At 43.0% G+C, this 11,674-nt stretch overlaps 1 pseudogene; it reads left to right on the top strand.

Moving 5' to 3' along the window:
• Window positions 1-3,036: 3,036 nt before the first annotated feature.
• On the top strand, window positions 3,037-6,402 carry LOC115182084 (dual specificity protein phosphatase 6-like; annotated as a pseudogene).
• Window positions 6,403-11,674: the final 5,272 nt, after the last annotated feature.

The raw sequence follows: 11,674 nt of genomic DNA, 5'->3' as shown, positions 1-11,674 counted from the left end.
ACCGGTCTCGTGTCATCAACCAGTGACAGTAGTCTGACAGGTCTCTGTTGTCATCAACCAGTGACAGTAGTCTGACAGGTCTCTGTTGTCATCAACCAGTGACAGTAGTCTGACAGGTCTCTGTTGTCATCAACCAGTGACAGTAGTCTGACAGGTCTCTGTTGTTATCAACCAGTGACAGTAGTCTGACAGGTCTCTGTTGTTATCAACCAGTGACAGTAGTCTGACAGGTCTCTGTTGTTATCAACCAGTGACAGTAGTCTGACAGGTCTCTGTTGTCATCAATCAGTGACAGTAGTCTGACAGGTCTCTGTGTTATCTTTTCTGGGGTGTCTGGAACTTTCTCTCCATTAGTGGCCCACCAAGGAACTTACAAGAAGTTAAATATCAGGAACGGCTCATAGTTAGAGAAAGATAACCAACACACATTATCACACACACAGAGACAGACCCTCCCTCCCCAACCCCATCTGTACAGCGTCACAGCTCCAGTCCAGACCCCACAACTCCTAGATACAGGGAGCTTTTGTGAACGAACAAAGGATTTCCTGGTCAGTCAACAAGCACCCAGTGGCTGAGAAACAAGGAGGAGGGAAAGTAGATTAACAGGAGGGAGGGAGGGAGGGAGGGAGGTGAATGGAGAAAGGGAGGAAAATAGGGAGAGCGAGAGAAGGGAGAGAGAAAGCAGTTTGGGGGAGATCAAAAAATGGAGGCTATAGAGAAAGAGGGAAGGGAGAGAGGGTGGATGGAGAAAAGGGGGCAGGGGGCATTTGTTCCTGAAAGAGAGAATGTATTTGAACCTGAAAGGAAATAGCTTGGCTCCATTCAGCCAGAGCACTGTCTACTAGGGGACTATTGAATGTGACAGGGGGAAGGGCAAAGGTCTGCTGCTTCACATTTCGTATGTTAACTGCTCTGAAAATGTACACACATGCCTCTGCCTGAGAGGATCCGGTGTGTGTGTGTGTGTGTGTGTGGTGTGTGGTGTGTGTGTGTGTGTGTGTGTGTGTGTGTGTGTGTGTGTGTGTGTGTGTGTGTGGTGTGTGTGTGTGTGTGTGTGTGCGTGCGTGCGTGCGTGCGTGTGTGTGTGTGTGTGTGGATAGCCCTGTGCACTATTTACTCTAAAAATAAGATTACTTTGTTAAATTCTGTATATCAGATACAGACAGCTAAGGCAAAGATTCTCACTATTGTCACCATAACCTGGCATGTTATTGTAATGACATTGTTATGAAGGCTTTTTAACAACTTAAGTCAACATTTAACAAGTCAAAATGTTTTGATTTATGTTTGAATTTAGGGAACTCTCCCTCTATTGTTCACTTACAAAAATTTTTTTATGTTGTATAATTAATATAGAAACATTCTTAGGTATTAGATTCCCTCCCTGCATATGGCGTCTGTTTTGTTGTTCCGTTTTTGGATTAGTTGGGAGGATTTTAGATTATCAAATAATCAGCAGCTAGGGTTAATTGGAGTAACCCACATTCATTTGTGCAATTCTATTGGCAATGTATTATGCCACACAAAACGTGGCGTGGAAGTTAAAATTCCGTTACAAGTAGCAAGAAATATGTATATTCATTGAGGTAATCATGTGTAGGAAAGTCCGTTGGAATGCCCGATTCCACGATGATGGCCTTCTAGTGTTTATTAATGGGACATCATTTAGATTTAGCACGGCCATTAGCGGGTCCAAAGGATCGAACAGTTGCTTTTTGATGACACAGTAAACGTTGGTTTCGTTATGACTGAGTCAAAACCACATGTGTATGTTATAATGCTGTAGATCCGGTTGACTGTAGTGAAATTATGTGGTTTTGATGTAGTCTTTTATTGTATGTTTGTTTTATCAGAGAGAGCTCGAGAGAAAAATAGAGTTTTCATGATAAAATGGAAATTGCACCCACACAAAGCTCTGGGCGAAGAAGTAGGTGTGTAACGAACGGATAAAAAATAGACCCAGACGAGAGGGCTATAGCAATCCACCAACGCACTTCTGTTTCAGAAAACCCAACATATTATTATCATCTGTGGCGGCGTTTACACAGGCAGCCCAATTCTGATTGGTTTAATAATTGGTCTTTTGACGAATCAGATCAGATCTGAAAAGAGCTTATGTGAAAATATTGATGTGATGGTCAAAAGACAAATTAGTTGGGAAAAATATCAGAATGGGCTGCCTGTGTAAACGCAGCCTGTGTATCCTAGGCTAGCATATAGGCCTACATACTGCAGGTGCATTTTTGGCACGGATACTGGAATTAATTAAGCATGCGTTGAACAGCCTTTCGCGCCAATAGGCCTACATTGGAATCTACTTTACAAAGCATGTTAAATTAGAAGACCAAATGAATTACAATATATGAATTAAATAATTACATCATTTAACATTTATGGAATCATAAAAATAGTTATTAATTGATAAAAATGACAAACAATAAAAATAATACATTCACTGGGGTTCCAAAATTCAATCGTGCCTCCTGTCCCCAAAAAAATCTCTCTAAAACTCCGCCTCACCGTGCAATAAACCTGTCATAGCGCAACTTCGGCATAATAAAAATCTGAGCACAAGGTAGGATCCCCCTCTACGCACTAAAGTAATACCCTCTCCTTCCTTCCCCAGTGCGCTTCTGTTTGTTTGCACTCACTTTATCCGGAGCGGAAAATTCTTTGCCTTTTTTTTTTTGTGAATGACAAAGTTAACAATTCATCACCACAGTCCGTTCCACCCGGCCCCGTTTCCAGGGCGACGACTGCTCGGCACCCTCTGATTGGCTGGCGGATATAATGTATCCATTGAAACGCCTCGGGTTTGTAACCATTCACTAGTTTGGCGCTGCAGAGAGCACATCGACGACCCAGTGTCGACAACAACAAAATACGCTTATTCACAACGAGAACGTTGGGAATAGACGACAACAGAATTCATTATTGGAAATTCAGTGCTTTGCATCTGTAACTGAACTGCAATCAATCCCTCTTATTAGATTTTTACAGAAGAATAACATTTTCTATGCGAAAGCGAGCGGCAGTTATATAACACGAAGACAACGTCAGTGCTGGCCAGTGAGTCATTGATAAATACATGGGACATTCTTCACGCAGCTGCATGAATGAGTGTTACTGCTAGTGTAGGCCTATAGGCAATCTACAGTCGGATATTTAAGAAACAATCTTCTTTTGTTGATTTCGTTTCAAACTAGGCCTACAAAACCGACAAGGTCGTGAGAAATACAATATATCCTTTTTAATTTCTTAAATTATTCCAGAATATATTTTATCTCGATCAGTCTGTGTTGCCATTTCTTCAATGATCCAGTCCTCATAACGTTCTGTTGTTGTGGACGTTTTTTTGCGGTAGCCTAAAGGGACCAAGCACATCATTTTCCTGCAGTGAAGTGACAATTGTTTTTTGTTGCTAAATGCTTGACAAGCTCAAGCCCGTTCAGTTCGAATCGGTAATGGCTATCAGCAAGACCGTGGAGTGGCTGCAGGAGCACCTCAAGACGCGCAAAGACTGCCTATTGGTAATGGACTGCAGAGCGCAGGAGCTATACGAGTCCTCGCACGTCGAAACGGCGATTAACGTGGCTATCCCGAGTCTGATGCTCCGGCGGCTGAAGAAGGGCAATCTTTCCATCAAGTCCTTGCTCTCAAACGGCGAGGACCGGGAGAGATTTGCGCGGAGGTGCAAGACTGATACCATTGTGCTATATGACGAATACAGCAGGGAATGGAACGAAAATGTCAACGGGGGCTCGGTGCTGGGCTTGCTCCTGAAGAGGATTGAAAGACGAGGGCTACAAGGCTTTTTACCTTGAGGGTGAGTTTTGTTATTCTTCCAGAAGCACACATTTCACACTAAAATGTAGGCCTAATTTGGTGAATAATAATGTATAAGTGAAATTTTGGATGCATTTTGCGCAAAAACGCATAGGATAATGCAAGTGTGTTAGGTCACAACATAGAGTAGCCGAGGCCTGTTTTATCAATGGATTTGTCTAACACTATTATTTCATTCACCTTACAGGTGGTTTCAGCAAATTCCAAGCCGAGTTCCCTGCCCAGTGCGAGACCAATCTGGTCGGCTCTTTCAACAGCAGTTCTCCTCGGCCCAGGTGCTCGGCCTCGGGGGGCTGCGGATAAGCTCAGACTCCTCGGATATCGAGTCCGACATCGACCGAGACCCGAGCAGCGCCACAGACTCAGACGGCAGTCCCCTCTCCAACCCTCAGCCCTCCTTCCCAGTGGAGATCCTCCGCACCTCTACCTGGGCTGCGCCAAGGATTCCACCAACCTGGATATTCGGAAGAGTTTGGCATCAAGTACATTCTGAACGTGACTCCCAAACCTGCCCAACATGTTCGAGAACGCAGGGGAATTCAAGTACAAGCAGATCCCCATCTCAGATCACTGGAGCCAGAATCTGTCACAGTTTTTCCCAGAGGCCATTGGCTTCATAGGTAAGCACAATAACTTCTATTCAAGCACATGATAGCTCTCAAATTATATTTTACACACAAGAATTGATTTTAAGATGCAGGGTTAATATATATATAAAGCAGGCTTATTTACATCACCACAGAATGAATTGAGGGTAATAAATGTAGTTGGTATATTTACGCCTATATAGCAATGATTGGCCTAACAAGTGAAAGAAAGCCACAGGCCCACAGTACAGGCATCTTATTAGTAAGATATCTTCATACACCAGGAAGTTATTAATTATTGTTGTGCAATTTAGATTATAGGTGTCCTTGGGTACAAAAAAAAAAAATGTATGAAATGTATGCATTCACTACTGTAAGTCGCTCTGGATAAGGCGTCTGCTAAATGACTAAAATGTAAATGTAAAAAAATGGGTACTTTCTATTAAGTCAGTTAAGGAGGGATTTACAGAGGGAACAAGATTCATGCCATTGTGCCAAGCAGATAAATACTATTCTAGCTGTATGGTCCTTACTATAAACTGCTCCCAATTACAATGATTAAACTTCAATGGAATACTTCCTGTCTGCTTTTTTGTCTGCAGCCGGGGCCTAGCTTACCCCCAGCCTTGTGTAATTGTAATACAAAGGCCTGTGTGGAAATTGAGAGGGGGAAGGGAGGGGGGTAATTTGAACACAACAGGAAGGAAACGGCCATTGAAAGTAATCTAGGACAGTGCTGCGATGTTTTCCTTTCACAAGAGAGCCATTTACAGGCTCTGTTGACATCCTGTAAGCCCTGACAGGGTGCCCTCATGACTCTACGTTTACACGCCCAAATGGCACCATTGTCAAGTAACCGGGCAGGCTGAAGAATGACTTGATAGAGCGTTAATAGTACATTTCCAAGTCGTGGTACTCCTGACCAAATTAAAGAATGTCGGCTCTGTTTATGCGCAGAGTACGCAGAGTACCAGACCGCAGCCGTTTGTTGATTGACGTGTGCGGGAGACTGTTACGATCATTTCAGACTTCTGCTGCTTAACCGTGGAACTGGCCCAGTCAATGTTGACTACAACCGATTAGCATTTAGCACTACAGCATTAACTGTAGTGTAGAGTCTACTACTTGAATGTGACTGTTGTTTTGTCACAACAGGCATTGTTTATCTGGTTTCCCTTAACTAGTCCCTTCACAGTAGGCATTTCTCATTTTCAGAATATCTATCTGTTTTTGTCTTGCTGTGTTTTCTCTAAATACAAATTATGAATATCTAACAAAAGTCTGTAACTTGTTCTTCCTCTTTGTTCCTGTCCTTCTCAGATGAGGCCCGCGGTCAAAAATGTGGCGTCCTGGTCCACTGTCTGGCCGGCATCAGCCGCTCCGTGACGGTAACCGTAGCCTACCTCATGCAGAAGCTCAACCTGTCCATGAACGACGCCTACGACATCGTCAAGATGAAGAAGTCCAACATCTCGCCCAACTTCAACTTCATGGGCCAACTCCTGGACTTTGAGCGCACCCTGGGCCTGAAGAGCCCCTGCGATAACCGGGTGGTGACCCCCACACAACCTCTGTACTTCACCACCCCCACCAACCACAACGTCTTCCAGCTGGACCCACTGGAGTCCACGTGAGGCAGCCCCACCATCACCCCCTTACTGGCTCAGAGGTGTAATGAAACCTCCTGAAACGCTGAAATGTTTCTCTACTTTATTTCCATCACCTGTTGTGACACGGTGACATCATGCCGTTGTTGACACAGTTGGCTTGAGGTGACAGCTGCCAAGCATGGACTCTGAAGGGGCACGTGGTTGATCTGCCCGAGGGCTCACAAGCAGCTGCTGCAAAAATGGGAACAGATAAAGAAAGAAAGAGAAAAGAGGGGAAGCGAAGAAAGACAAAGCACATGAACTTTCTAGAACCCTATATTGCTATTGGACTCGATGAGGTTTTTGCCCCCCAAAAATTCTGTCAATGCTTTGAAAGAGATGTTAAGTGGTCTGATGGTCTGGTGTACGTTTAGCTTCACGACGAAAGGCTTGGTGTGCCAAAGAAACATGATTGTTCTATCTGAACATATATATGATTATAAATACTTTTTTGTTTTTTGGGCTAGCACTTGCACCTTCATAATTTTTGTTGGGGTGCATATTACTTGTCTTCAGTGAAGACTTGCCTGTTTGGGGTTGAAACATCCCCGGTTAGACGGCACAGTATATTGAACTCGATTTTACATGTGTGGAGTCATTTTAATCATTTATACAAGTGTATATTCTTAATATAAAAGACAATACAGTAAAGCCTTGTTCTTGTCTAGTATATACCCTTTGCAACAAGTGGGTACTGATTCTTTTTTTAAATCTTATTTTATGTAAGCAAACCAACTGTATATTGATCAGTATCTAAGTTTATTATGCCAAAAAATGTAGTAGGTTTTCCAAGAATCGTAAAATTGTGTAAATAATATCATATTTGCTTTATATGTAATTTCAGCCGACAGGCCTTTTTTGCCCCCACCCCCTCACACAAATCAGTCACCTTGGTTGTATGCCTTAGTTCTGTACATAGATGTGTTATTGTGCATTAACCCTCAAAGGGCTTTCCCCGAGCTATGCTTTCACCTCCTATCACAATTCCACCCGAATTGAACCATAGCAAAATAATTCTACATCAAATCGCTGAAACTGTCAGTGCATGCCTATGTTAAGAAATGTGAGTTGTAAATTGTTAAGTTTGGTGGAAATACCTTTAATGAAGCCAATTTAAGATGGCGACTTTCTGTTGTTATTTAGTGAGGAACAATTAGGGTTAATGCAAGTGAATGCTTATCTGTGTTCAAGGCTTACAAAGTCTGGGAGATGTTGACAAAAAAGGAGGCCTTGCCTCTTCAGGGAAATTCTGTGAAATGCAGTTTTTTGTTGTTTTAGAAAATAATCAAAATTATGGGTGGATTTGGCTTTCTCTCGTTCCTGAGAGAAGAACTGTCTGTGGGAGAAGCCATCTTGGTTTCAACCCTCACCACTCCTCAAGTCCACACTCCTGTCTTACGAATGTAAAGAAATGATAAGTTATTAATAAATTACTATTTTGTCTACTTCCTTCTAACAATGTCTTTCTTAATTTCTCAACAGTTTGTAGAAGTTTTTCACACAGTGTTCAAACAGTGGTCAGGTCACACAGTGTTCAAACAGTGTTCAAACAGTGGTCAGGTCACACAGTGTTCAAACAGTGGTCAGGTCACACAGTGTTCAAACAGTGGTCAGGTCACACAGTGTTCAAACAGTGGTCAGGTCACACAGTGTTCAAACAGTGGTCAGGTCACAGTGTTCAAACAGTGGTCAGGTCACAGTGTTCAAACAGTGGTCAGGTCACACAGTGTTCAAACAGTGGTCAGGTCACACAGTGTTCAAACAGTGGTCAGGTCACACAGTGTTCAAACAGTGGTCAGGTCACACAGTGTTCAAACAGTGGTCAGGTCACACAGTGTTCAAACAGTGGTCAGGTCACACAGTGTTCAAACAGTGGTCAGGTCACACAGTGTTCAAACAGTGGTCAGGTCACACAGTGACATATTTACGTAAGTGTACTTCCAACTCCTCCTGTGTGTGGTGTGGTTGGTGTGTGTGTGTGTGTGTGTGTGTGTGTGTGTGTGTGTGTGTGTGTGTGTGTGTGTGTGTGTGTGTGTTCATGACAATTATCAGCCAGATGACTAAGAAGGAGCCATTCAAACATATGGCTGTCCTTTAACCACAAAGGTTGGGACATCTAGTCCCTCAAATGCAGCAGTTGTCCAATACAAATAGCACTTAACACATTGTCACCCACAGCGTGGTATGACATGTCTCTGTCTGCCACATTATGTTATTTTGGTTAAATCCAAAATGTGACTGAACATGTACATAGAAGTACACACAGTGATTCCGGTCACACTGACTGACTGAATGATTGACTGACTCACTGAACGACTTTTTTCCAGGTATACCCAGGTTAGGGCTTTTGGGTACACACACACATACATTCCCGAAGGCACTTCCTGAAGGCGATGGCCTTTGAGCAAAGCAGCCCATCAAAGGGAACACAAGTCCCTAAACATAATGTTACCTGGCACTGGATGGCGTGGTGTGGTGCGTACCTGTCAAGACCTGGAGAGCATAGAGACGATCCTCACAGCTAAGCAGGAGATCATTTTCTCACGCAACGCCAACTGCAGTTCACATCTTCAAATCATGACATGTCGGTGGAGTGACTGTGTCACGCACGCACGCACGCACGCACCTATTAGCAGATATAGGATACTGGAGTGTGTTAATGCTGTGATGTGGAGAGGAAGCAGGACTCCTATGCATAGCTATAGGTAGCCAATTAAACTCAACTCCACGATTTATGATGGAGTTGAGCAGCAACTAGTGTGGGCGGACCGGCGCTCTGACGTCACATATAATTATGTTTTTATAAAAAAACTACTTGTTTCATCACCCAAAGAATATCCCGCAATTACACAGAACAATGTTCTTTTTGTTGTTGAAATCAGTCAGAGCTCCAGTCCGTCCATGCAAGTCGGCGTTCAACTCCATGGTAAATCGTTGAGTTTAGTCAGCTCAACTATATAACTCTGTAGATTAGCAAATTATTTTAAGATGGAGGACCTAGGATTTCCATGTGCTATGATCTGAATCTACAAACAATGCATTTCCAACATCACTAAAATGTGAAACTACAGAACATAATGATTTAAGAATATTAAAAAGCTTTACACAAATGTTTTTACTCCACACCATCACAAACTTAGCACATTCAAATCATTTCTCAATAATACTGGATCCAACAGCGTACCAGAGAGAATATAGTGGTGACACCATACTAGAGTGACTATACTATAGTTAGTATCACTCTGACGTCATGATGGGTTGGTCTGATGATTGACAGCTAGGGGGAATGTGTAGTACAGGCTCTCTGGGCCTCATGCTGGCTCTTCCTGTCCGCTGGCCTTTACTGTTTTAATGCCCTGCATTACAGGGCACAGGAAACTACCTCTCTATATATAGAAGGGTATGCGTATGGGGATGGGGACTGGCAACCTGACCCTTCACCCTCTCACAGTTGGCACCTCTGTTGTGACATGACAAGCCACACAGGACTCTGGAGGGGGTGAGGGTGCAGGATGAGGGTGGTTGGTTGGTAGTTAAGTACAGTGCCTTAAGAAAGTATTCATCATACCCTTTGACTTATTCCACATTTTGTGTGTGTTACAGCTTGAATTCAAAATGGATGAATTAGATTTTTTTCTCACCCATTTTTTTCTACACACAATTCCTCATAGTGACAAAAGTGAAGACACTGTGAAGATGCTGGTGGAAACCAGGATACAATTATCTATATCCACAGTAAAACGAGTCCAATATCGACATAACCTGAAAGGCCCCTCATCAAGGAAGAAGCCAATTCTCCAAAACCGCCATAAAAAAGCACAGACTTACGGTTTGCAACTGCACATGGGTACAAAGATCGTACTTTTGTAGAAATGTCCTCTGTTTTGATGAATAAAAATAGAACGGTTGGCCATAATGACCATCGTTATGTTTGGAGGAAAAAGGGGGGAGACTTGCAAGCCGAAGAACATCATCCCAACCGTGAAGCACGGGGGTGGTAGCACATGTTTGTGGGGGTGCTTTGCTGCAGGATGGACTGGTGCACTCACAAAATAGATTGCATCATGAGGATCGAAAATGATGTGGAGATATTGAAGCAAACATCTCAAGACATCGTCATGAAGTTAAGCTTGGTCGCAATGGTTCTTCCAAATGGACAGATGACCACAAGCATACTTCCGAAGTTGTGGCAAAATGGTTTAAGGACAACAAAGTCAAGGTATTGAGTGACCATCACAAGCCCTGACCTCAATCCCGTGGTTGAAATTTGTGGGCAGAACTGAAAATGCGTTTGTGAGCAAGGAGGCCTACAAACCTGACTTCATTACACCAGCTCTCTCAAGAGGAATAGGCCAAATTTCATCCAACTTATTGTGGGAAGCTTGTGGAAGGCCACCCAAAACATTTGACCCAAGTGAAACAATTAAAGGCAATGCTAACCAAATACTAATTGAGTGAATGTAAACTTCTGAGCACTGGGAATGTGATGAAGAAAATAAACAGCTGAAGTAAAAATAAAATGGGGATCCTAACTGACCTAAGACAGGGAATTTTTACTCGGATTAAATGTCCAGGAATTGTGAAAAACTGAGTTTAAATGTACTTGGCTAAGGTTGTATGTAAACTTCCGACTTTCAACTGTATATGTGCCATTCAGAGGTGTGAATGGGCAAGACAAAAGATTAAAGTGTCTTTGAATGGGGTATGGTAGTAGTGCCAGGCGCACCGGTTTGTGTCAAGAACTGCAAACGCTGCTGTTTTTTTTTTCTTACGCTCAACAGTTTCCCGTGTGTATCAAGAATAGTCCACCGCCCAAAGAACATCCTATCCAAGTTGACACAACTGTGAGAAGCGTTGTAGTCAACATGGGCCAGTATCTCTGTGGAACCCTTTCGACACCTTGTAGAGTCCATGCACCAATGAATTGAAGCTGTTCTGAGGGCAAAAAGGGGGGTGCAACTCAATATAGGAAGGTGTTCTTAATGTTTTGTGCACCTCAGTGTACATTCATGCTACACACACATCACAACTGTTGCTACCAGACTCTTATTATACTGCTGAGTTTATACACTAGCCCTCACCCCCCCTTCCTCAAAGCACAAGTAAATATTGGACTATAAATTGTGCCTTCGTGTATTATATTTATGCTAACATGTATTATTCTATTCTATTGACACATTACTTTATATTCTAATATTTAAAATATTTCTTATTGTTGCTGCGTTGTTGAGAAGGAACCTGCAAGTAAGCATTTCGTTGGACAATGTATACCATGTGTATCCCATACGATTAATGAAACTTGAAACTATTTGAAGGTCAACCTCCCATAGGCAAGGGAATGTGGACAGACACATACTGTACGGGGCCCTCTAGTTCTGATCTGGTCATGGTCCTCCAGTTCCTTTGTGGGATGAGATTAGATGAAATAGAATATCTGACAGCCAGGTTCTTGACACCTCAACATTCCGGATCCAGACATGGATGCCTCCAGCCATAGCTGCCCCATTTCACACTGGCCTCGGTCCCCGTTTTAAAGGCTCTTTGAGCAGTGAAAATAAACCCAGCAGGTTGTGGCTAAACTTGGCCCCC

This window comes from Salmo trutta, unplaced genomic scaffold (assembly GCF_901001165.1).
Source record: "Salmo trutta unplaced genomic scaffold, fSalTru1.1, whole genome shotgun sequence".
NCBI classification, from domain to species: domain Eukaryota; kingdom Metazoa; phylum Chordata; class Actinopteri; order Salmoniformes; family Salmonidae; genus Salmo; species Salmo trutta.
This window is presented reverse-complemented; position numbering and strand designations above follow the sequence as displayed.